This window comes from Pseudorca crassidens, chromosome 7 (assembly GCF_039906515.1).
Source record: "Pseudorca crassidens isolate mPseCra1 chromosome 7, mPseCra1.hap1, whole genome shotgun sequence".
Lineage (NCBI taxonomy): Eukaryota > Metazoa > Chordata > Mammalia > Artiodactyla > Delphinidae > Pseudorca > Pseudorca crassidens.
Genome location: NC_090302.1, coordinates 46,234,891 through 46,246,441, shown reverse-complemented (window position 1 = coordinate 46,246,441; position 11,551 = coordinate 46,234,891).

The following is an 11,551-nucleotide window of genomic DNA, read 5'->3' as shown; positions in this document are numbered from 1 at the left end:
TAAAGAAAAAAAAAATGAAAAGAACTGAGGACAGTCTCAGAGACCTCTGGGACAACATTAAATGCACCAACATTCGAATTATAGGGGTTCCAGTAGAAGAAGAGAAAAAGAAAGGGACTGAGAAAATATTTGAAGAGATTATAGTTGAAAACTTCCCTAATATGGGAAAGGAAATACTTAATCAAGTCCAGGAAGCACAGAGAGTCCCATACAGGATAAATCCAAGGAGAAACACTCCAAGACACATATTAATCAAACTGTCAAAAATTAAATACAAAGAAAACATATTAAAAGCAGCAAGGGAAAAACAACAAATAACACACAAGGGAATCCCCATAAGGTTAACAGCTGATCTTTCAGCAGAAACTCTGCAAGCCAGAAGGGACTGGCAGGACATATTTAAAGTGATGAAGGAGAAAAACCTGCAGCCAAGACTACTCTACCCAGCAAGTATCTCATTCAGATTTGATGGAGAAATTAAAACCTTTACACACAAGCAAAAGCTGAGAGAGTTGAGCACCACCAAACCAGCTCTACAACAACTGCTAAAGGAACTTCTCTAGGCAAGAAACACAAGAGAAGGAAAAGACCTACAATAACGAACCCAAAACAATTAAGAAAATGGGAATAGGAACATACATATCGATAATTACCTTAAATGTAAATGGACTAAATGCTCCCACCAAAAGACACAGATTGGCTGAATGGATACAAAAATAAGACCCATATATATGCTGTCTACAAGAGACCACTTCAGACCTAGAGACACATAGAGACTGAAAGTGAGGGGATGGAAAAAGATATTTCATGCAAATGGAAACCAAAAGAAAGCTGGAGTAGCAAATCTCATATCAGACAAAATAGACTTAAAAATAAAGACTATTACAAGAGACAAAGAAGGACACTACATAATGATCAAGGGTTCGATCCAAGAAGAAGACATAACAATTGTAAATATTTATGCACCCAACATAGGAGCACCTCAATACATAAGGCAAATACTAACAGCCATAAAAGGGGAAATCGACAGTAACACATTCATAGTAGGAGACTCTAACACCCCACTTTCACCAATGGACAGATCATCCAAAATGAAAATAAATAAGGAAACACAAGCTTTAAATGATACATTAAACAAGATGGACTTAATTGATATTTATAGGACATTCCATCCAAAAACAACAGAATACACATTTTTCCCTAGTGCTCATGGAACATTCTCCAGGACAGATCATATCTTGGGTCAAAAATCAAGCCTTGGTAAATTTAAGAAAATTGAAATTGTATCAAGTATCTTTTCCGACCACAATGCTATGAGACTAGATATCCATTACAGGAAGAGATCTGTAAAAAATACAAACACATGGAGGCTAAACAACACACTACTTAATAACGAAGTGATCACTGAAGAAATCAAAGAGAAAATCGAAAAATACCTGGAAACAAATGACAATGGAGACACAATGACCCAAAACGTATGGGATGCAGCAAAAGCAGTTCTAAGAGGGAAGTTTATAGCAATACAATCCTACCTTAAGAAACAGGAAACATCTCGAATAAACAACCTAAACTTGCACCTAAAGCAATTAGAGAAAGAAGAACAAAAAAAACCCAAAGTTAGCAGAAGGAAAGAAATCATAAAAATCAGATCAGAAATAAATGAAAAAGAAATGAAGGGAACAATAGCAAAGATCAATAAAACTAAAAGCTGGTCCTTTGAGAAGATAAACAAAATTGATAAACCATTAGCCAGACTCATCAGGAAAAAAAAGGAGAAGACTCAAATCAATAGAATTAGAAATGAAAAAGGAGAAGTAACAACTGACACTGCAGAAATACAAAAGATCATGAGAGATTACTACAAGCAGCTCTATGCCAATAAAATGGACAAACTGGAAGAAATGGACAAATTCTTAGAAATGCACAACCTGCCAAGACTGAATCAGGAAGAAATAGAAAATATGAACAGACCAATCACAAGCACTGAAATTGAAACTGTGATTAAAAATCTTCCAAGAAACAAAAGCCGAGGACCGGATAGCTTCACAGGTGAATTCTATCAAACATTTAGAGAAGAGCTAACACCTATCCTTCTCAAACTCTTCCAAAATATAGCAGAGGGAGGAAGACTCCCAAACTCATTCTACGAGGCCACCATCACCCTGATACCAAAACCAGAGAAGACTATCACAAAGAAAGAAAACTACAGGCCAATATCACTGATGAACATAGATGTAAAAATCCTCAACAAAATACTAGCAAACAGAATCCAACAGCACATTAAACGGATCATACACCATGATCAAGTGGGGTTTATTCCAGGAATGCAAGGATTCTTCAATATACGCAAATAAATCAACGTGATACACCATATTAACAAACTGAAGGAGAAAAACCATATGATCATCTCAATTGATGCAGAGAAAGCTTTTGACAAAATTCAACACCCATTTATGATAAAAACCCTGCAGAAAGTAGGCATAGAGGGAACTTTCCTCAACATAATAAAGGCCATATATGACAAACCCACAGCCAACATCGTCCTCAATGGTGAAAAACTGAAAGCATTTCCACTAAGATCAGGAACAAGACAAGGTTGCCCACTCTCACCACTCTTATTCAACACAGTTTTGGTAGTTTTATCCACAGCAATCAGAGAAGAAAAGGAAATAAAAGGAATCCAGATCGGAAAAGAAGACGTAAAGCTGTCACTGTTTGCAGATGACACGATACTATACATAGAGAATCCTAAAGATGCTACCAGAAAACTACTAGAGCTAATCAATGAATTTGGTAAAGTGGCAGGATACAAAATTAATGCACAGAAATCTCTGGCATTCCTATACATTAATGATGAAAAATCTGAACGTGAAATCAAGAAAACACTCCCATTTACCACTGCAACAAAAGGAATAAAATATCTAGGAATAAACCTACCTTAGGAGACAAAAGACCTGTATGCAGAAAATTATAAGACACTGATGAAAGAAATTAAGGATGATACAAATAGATGGAGAGATATACCATGTTCTTGGATTGGAAGAATCTACATTGTGAAAATGACTCTACTACCCGAAGCAATCTACAGATTCAATGCAATCCCTATCAAAATACCACTGCAATTTTTCACAGAACTAGAACAAAAAATTTCACAATTTGTATGGAAACACAAAAGACCCCAAATAGCCAAAGCAATCTTGAGAACGAAAAACGGAGCTGGAGGAATCAGGCTCCCTGACTTCAGACTTTACTACAAAGCTACAGTAATCAAGACAGTATGGTACTGGCACAAAAACAGAAAGATCAATGGAACAGGATAGAAAGCCCAGAGATAAACCCATGCACATATGGTCACCTTATCTTTGATAAAGGAGGCAGGAATGTACAGTGGAGAAAGAACAGCCTCTTCAATAAGTGGTGCTGGGAAAACCAGACAGGTGCATGTAAAAGTATGAGATTAGATCACTCCCTAACACCATACACAAAAATAAGCTCAAAATGGATTAAAGACCTAAATGTAAGGCCAGAAACTATCAAACTCTTAGAGGAAAACATAGGCAGGACACTCTATGACATAAATCACAGCAAGATCCTTTTTGACCCACCTCCTAGAGAAATGGAAACAAAAACAAAAATAAACAAATAGGACCTAAGGAAACTTCAAAGCTTTTGCATAGCAGGGGAAACCATAAACAAGACCAAAAGACAACCCTCAGAATGGGAGAAAATATTTGCAAATGAAGCTGACAAATGATTAATCTCCAAAATTTATAAGCAGCTCATGCAGCTTAATAAGAAAAAAACAAACAACCCAATCCAAAATGCTCAACATCACTAATCGTTAGAGAAATGCAAATCAAAAGTACAATGAGATATCATCTCACACCAGTCAGAATGGCCATCATCAAAAAGTCTAGAAACAATAAATTCTGGAGAGGGTGTGGAGAAAAGGGAACCCTCTTGCACTGTTGGTGGGAATGTAAATTGATACAGACACTGTGGAGAACAGTATGGAGGTTCCTTAAAAAACTACAAATAGAACTACCATATGCCCCAACAATCCCACTACTGGGCATATACCCTGAGAAAACCATAATTCAAAAAGAGTCATGTACCAAAATGTTCATTGCAGCACTATTTACAATAGCCCACAGATGGAAACAACATAAATGTCCATCATTGGATTAATGGATAAAGAAGATGTGGCACATATATACAATGGAATATTACTCAGCCATAAAAAGAAACGAAATTGAGCTCTTTGTAATGAGGTGGATAGACCTAGAGTCTGTCATACAGAGTGAAGTAAGTCAGAAAGAGAGAGACAAACACCGTATGCTAACACATATATATGGAATTTAAGAAAAAAAAAATGTCATGAAGAACCTAGGGGTAAGATGGGAATAAAGACACAGACCTACTAGAGAATGGACTTGAGGATTTCGGGAGGGGGAAGGGTAAGCTGGGAGAAAGTGAGAGAGTGGCATGGACATATATACACTACCAAATGTAAAATAGATAGGTAGTGGGAAGCAGCCGCATAGCACAGGGAGATCAGCTCCGTGCTTTGTGATCGCCTGGAGAGGTGGGACAGGGAGGGTGGGAGGGAGGGAGTTGCAAGAGGGAAGAGATTTGGGAACAAATGTATATATATAACTGACTCATTTTGTTGTAAAGCAGAAACTAACATACCATTGTAAAGCAATTATACTCCAATAAAGATGTTAAAAAAAATACAACTGCACATAACCTCAGGAAGTGTAAAAAAAAACTAGAAAAGCAAACTAGAACAGATGTAGTAATACACATAAAATATAGGTAGGCAGGTATGAGTTAAGTGTATTAGAAATTACACTGTAAAAGTCTAAATTGTTCAGTTAAATGACAAGATTAGCAGATTGGAAATAAAATAAAACTCAGATATATGCTATTTAAGCAAGACATTTAAAACAGAATAGTAGAAATTAAAAGGATAGATATTTCTCATGATCCCTGGCAATCACTGATCACTTCTGTATCCCTATAGATCTGACTTTTCTAGAATGCTATAATAATGGAATCACATCTTTTGAAACTGACTTCTTTTACTCAGAATAAAGATTTGAGATATATCCAAAGTCTTGCATATTTCAAAAGTTCATCCCTTTTTCTTATTGAATAGTACTCCATTATATAGATAAACAAACCATAATTTGTTTTCTAGTCATTCCTTGAAGGACATTTGAGCTGCTGATAGTTTTTCTCAATTATCAATAGAGCCACTACGAATATTGGTGTTCAGGTTATTGCATAAACATAAGTTTTTATTTCTCTAGAGTAGATACTCAGGAGTGAGACCGCTGGGTCATACACGGAAATGTATGTTTAACATTCTCAGAAATTCCAAGCCTTTTTGTATTCCCACCAGCAATGTTGTGAGAGTTCCGGTTGCTCTTAATACTAACCAGAACTTTGTTCCTTTGTTTGTTTAAGCTATTCAAATAGTTGTGTAGTGGAATCTAATCACGGTTTCATTTTGCATTTCCCTGATGACCATTAATGTTGAATATCTTTGTCATTCTCATATCTTCTTTGGTGAAGTGGCTGTTCCTGCCTTTTGTTAATTTTTAAACTGGATTGTGTTTTCTTATTTTTGAACTTTAAGTGTACTTTATTTACTCTGGATACCTGTTCTTCATGGATATGTAATATAAAAATATTTTCTCTCATTTTGTGGCTTGCCATTTCATTCTCTTAGCAACCTCTTTCATAGTGATTTTTTTCTGGTGAAGTCCAATTTATCATTTTTGTCTTTCATGAATTATGCTTTTGGTATTATGTCTAAGAACTCATCACCAAACCCAAGGTCACATAGATTTTCTCCCATGTCCCTTCTAAGTTTTATATTTTTATATTTAGATACATGATTCATTTTGAGTTAATTTCTGTATAAGGTGTAAAATTTATAACAAGGTTCATTTCCTTAGCCTATGAATCTCTAGTTGTTTCTGTACAACTTGCTGAAAAGATTAGCCTTTATTCATTGAATTGCTCTTGAACCTTTGTTAAAAATCAATTGGTCATATTTATGTGGATCTATTTCTAGATTCTCTGTTCTATTCCTTTATCTATGTGTCTGTTTCATCAATACCATACTGACTTAATTACTGTAGATTTATAGTAAGTCTTAAAATTGGCAGTGTAATTCCTCCAAATTTATTCTTGTCTTTCAGAATTCTTTAAGCTATTCTAGTTCCTTTGCTTTTCCTTATAAATTTTAGAGTTAGCTGGTTTATATCTGAAAAAAATCTTGCATGGATTTTGATAGGAATTGCATTAAAATGTATAGAACAATGTGGAAAAAATTAGCATCTTTAATAAGTTGAGTCAATCAATGAAAATGGTAGGGCTGGTCATGTATTTAGAACTTCATTTATTTCATTCATCACATTTTTTAGTTTTCAACATATAGGTCCTACTCTTGGTTTGTTATATTTATAGCTAAGTATTTCAATTTTTGGAGATTATTGTGTTTTTATGGTATTTTATGGATTTTCTTTTTTTAAAAACAGTTTTTATATTCTAAGTTTGCATAGCTAGTGCATGGAAATAAGATTAGTTTTCCATGTGTTGACCTTGTAACTTAGGACCTTGCTAAACCCATTAGTTCTATAATTGCTTATAGATGCTTGTGGGTTTTCTATTTAGATGATCGTGTTGTCTGTGGATAGGAGCAGTTTTGTTTCTTTTTATCTCCCCCCCCACCCGCAGTCTACATGCTTTTTATTTCTCTTTTTGTCTTATTACCCTTGTAAAGGCAAGAAATACATTTTATAAAACACTGTATTTGAACTTTCATTTCCAGGACAAAATAGACTGAGTACACTTTTCCTCATTTCTCCTACTAGTACAACCAAAATCTATGGACATTGTTAATATAAAACAAACTTAAGAAAACTCTGAAAGGTAGGGAGAAGGTAAACTAGTTAAGAACCTTGAAACCTGAAGAATGACCTGGCAGTGGATTTCCTGGGATTTTTTTGTCTAATATATCCAAGATTAGATGCTGGAAAAACTGGAAATCTGGAAACACAAAGAGCCACAGACAAACTTCAGGGAAAGCCTGCTCTCCTTAGCCAAAGGGCCAGGAAAAGGGAAAGGCTAACAAGATAGAAAAGTTTTAGACAATTGCCCTACTCTTGGAAATACCATGGATTCTACACCCACCCCCACAGCTAAGGCCAAGTGAGGAACCTAGATTTTTACCCTGTCCCGCTATAATATGGCATCCCTTTCCTTCCTTCAGAGTGATCATAAAAGGCCCAGTGGGGATGTAAGACTTTCATCCCAGCCTGGATGTAAGACACTACCTCTGCTGCCCCCCAACACAAACATGGTGGTGTCAGTTCTGATCATGTCAGGAACAGTAATGAAGTGCCCTCCCCAGCTAGGGTGGTGTAAGCAGAAGTTTTATGGGGAACTCTGCAACTCTTGCCCCAGCAGACTCAAAGGAGGCTAAGTAAGGAACTTGAATATCCACCCCTCCTGTGATTGGGAAGGTTGCCCCACCCCTTTCTCTCAGTATTATAGTATCAGAAGGTGTCTGCTAAAACAAAAGATTGAAATAAGAGCCAGAGTCTCAGAACATAATACCCAAACTGTCTGGAATACAATCTCTTAACAGACTAATGGTTAAACAAACTATGGTACATCCATACCAGGGGATACTATTCAGTAATACAAAGGAACAAACTATTGATACATGCAACAACTCGGATGGATCGCAGGGCATTATGTTGAGGAAGAAGAATGTTAATCTCAAAAGGTCACATATTGTATCGTTCCCTTTATGTAACATTATCAAAATACAAAATTAGAGATGGAAAACAGATCAGTGGTTGTCAGGGTTACAGATGGTGGGGGACTAGGGGTGGGTATGCCTATAAAGGAGTAGAGCTAGGGAGATCCTTTTTTTGAAGGAATATTCCTGTATCTTCACTATAGTGGTATTTATACAAATAGATGTAGATATAGATATGGATAGACATGGGATAAAAAGAGCATAGAACTAATCACACGTATTGTATCAATGTCAATTTCCTGGTTTTCATATGGTACCAAAGTTACATAAGATATGATCATTGAGAGAACTGGGTGAAGGGTACATGGTATGTCTCTACTTTCTTTGCAACTTCCTGTGAATCTATAATCATTTCAAAATAAAAAGTTTTAAAAATCAAACAAGCAAACACTCCAATGTATCTAGGAATGAATGTTAGTGAAAAATAGAAAATATTTTGCAGCTAAAGATAATAAAAACTATTCAAAAGGGTATGATGCAGGCAAAGCAATATATAGAGAAATCTACAGCCTTAAATGCATATGAAAGAAAAAAAGAATGGTTGAAAATTGATGGGCTCAGAATTTGTTTCAGGAAGTTAGAAAAAGATGAGCAAAATAAATCCAAATAAAAGTTGAGAAAAGTTAACATAATAAATGAAATAAAGAAATATATAGTAAAAAATGATCAACTGTGTATGATCACTTGTATAGGGCTTGTTAAAAAACATTGCTGGATCCCACCCCAAAATTTCTGTTTGAGTAGCTCTGGAGTGCCAAATTATGGTTCTTTTAAACAAATAACACAACTGAGAAAACTCTGGAGAGACTGAGAAAGAAAGAGCAGGAATAATTACAAATCACATCAATAATGAAAAAGGAAACATTAGTACAGATGCTACAGATGCTATAGACATTAAACAGATAATGAGGATATTATTATAAGCAAGTTTTACCAAAATTTTTGAAGGTTTTAAATAAAATGAATAAGTTTTCCCAAACCTGTAATTTACCAAATCTAACTTTAGAAAATTAGAAAACCTGAATAGTTCAAAGTCATTTAAAATTTAATCAGTATTAAATATCTTTCAATAACAATAGATGAAAAAGTATGTATTAGAGAAAGCATGATGATATTTTAAAGGTAGGAGGGTGTCCATTGCAAAATTCTTCCTATGTGTTTGACATTTATTATAATTAAAGTGTTGGGATAAAAACCTTTGAATACACACACACATAAACACACAAGAACACACACACACATACACACACACACTAATGTCCCTTTTTTGAGAAATCAACCAAGCATTAAGGAAAATATATTTCCAGTCTTACTAAAGTTTTCCAAAGGATAGAATCCAAAAGTTCCCCAACTTACTTTTCACTGCACCTGCATATCCTTGATACAAAAATCTCACAAATGTTTAAAATAAGAATTGTTGACCAAATTTACTCATTCCTGAACTGAGATGTACTATCATTGATATACTAGTCAATTGAATCTGAACTGTGTATGTGTGCCTATAGGTAGAAAGATAGATAAATAGATAGGTAAATGATAGATATATAAATCTGGTCATCAAGCTTGATTTGACATTAAAAATAAACCAGTGTATTTCACTGCCTTAAATAAACTAAAAATAAAAAGTATAATATAAATATTATCATCATAAGAGCTGCAAAAAAGCACTTGATCAAATTCAACATCAATTCATAGTTTTAAAAAATCAGTAGAAAATCAAAATTGAAATGTACTCCCTCAATCTAAAAAAAGTACCTACAAAAATAAACCAACCAACCAACCAGAAAGAAAAATGGAAAAAAAAAAACCCCAAACCTTCTATAAACATCATACTTAATTGTTAAACATAAATATTGTTCTTCTTGAGGAGCAAAACCATAATGTCTGTTATAACCATGTCCACTCAACATATTATTGGATGTTAGAGTCAGTACAATCAAGGGAAAAACTGTATAAGTGATTAAAAGAAACAAAAATGTCTTTATGTCCAGATGATATAGTTGGTATGTTAAAAATATTAAAGAATCTACAGTAAATGAATTAAAATTAATGAGAGTTTAATAAGGTAGTTGGATACAAAATTTATATGTAGAGTTATATATAAATATTATAATTAAATATATTTATATTTATAAAATATCTATATAGCATTTATTTTCCTACACACCAGAAACAAACAGAAAATTAAATTTGATAGCATTTACAATTATTAAGAGCGACATATCTATCAACTATCTAGGAAAAAATATAACAAATGTGTGCAAAATAATTAGGGATTTATTGTTATACATTAAAGATGACCTAAATAAATGAGGCCTTAACTGTATAGGGCAGTAGTTCTCACAGAATTAGCATCAACAGGTAACCTGTTAGAAATGCAAATTCTTGGCCTCACTCCAGAACTACTGAAACAATTTCTGGGAATGGGGTCTAGCAATCTATTTTAACAAGCCCTATAAAGGTGATTCTGATTCATGCTGGAATTTGAGAACTACTGATTTAGAGGTGTGAGGATTCATATGTACCAAGATACATGATCAGGAAAGTTTATGGCAGCATTGTTTGTTATCACAAACTGAAAACCGTACAGATGCCAGTCAGTAGTATTAAATTGTGGTATACTGTAAAATAGTAGGCTATAAAGTAATAAAAATGAATGAATGACATATACATACAACAATATGGATGAATATAACATACATATTATTAAATGAATAAAGGAAAACAGAAAATAACATGTTCAGCTTGTTTCTTTTCATATAAAGTTTTAAAAGAGGCAAACCAAACTATTGGAGATGCACACACAGGTGACAGCATTAAAAAAAAAAAGGCTAGGACATGAGGTTCTTTTTCTTTTCTTTTTTTTAAACCCTACATTTGTTTATTTATTTATTTTTGGCTGTGTTGGGTCTTCGTTTCTGTGCAAGGGCTTTCTCTAGTTGTGGCAAGCGGGGGCCACTCTTCATCGCAGTGCGCGGGCCTCTCACTATTTCGGCCTCTCTTGTTGCGAAGCACAGGCTCCAGACGCGCAGTCTCAGTAGTTGTGGCTCATGGGCCTAGTTGCTCCGCGGCATGTGGGATCCTCCCAGACCAGGGCTCGAACCCGTGTCCCCTGCATTAGCAGGCAGATTCTCAACCACTGCGCCACCAGGGAAGCCCAAGATAGAATCAATATGAAACTTTAGTTCTATAAAGTACTGGTGCCAAAAACTTTCTACTGGCTCATACTGGATATTTGGTTAACTTAATACTATATATTTAAGTGGTTTATACAAGGTGTTTACAAAATAAAAAGATAACTATGAATATGGAATTAAATATTAGGAAAGCAAATGTGAGATTTCTACAAGTATAAAAACCTTACTGTCTATAATTATTTCAAGTAGTGCAACTAACTTCTCCCTATATTTTGGCTGCTAAGGCATATAGTTTTATATAAAGAAATAACTGAATTATAAAAAAAAACATGATTTGTCTATTTTGCCAGATTTCTTGAATGTAAAACTAAATCCACTACAGCCCATTCTATAATTCACTGCTGTATCTCGAGGCTGATAGTGATTATAATTAGCATTTACTGGTCACTTAAAGTTCCAATCCAGACAAAGTCAAGTGCTTAAGAGATATTTGAAAACCATCTTACAGATGAAAAGACTGAGGCAACCACACATTAAGAAAAACTGTCCAAGAGCACACAGATATTAATGGCCT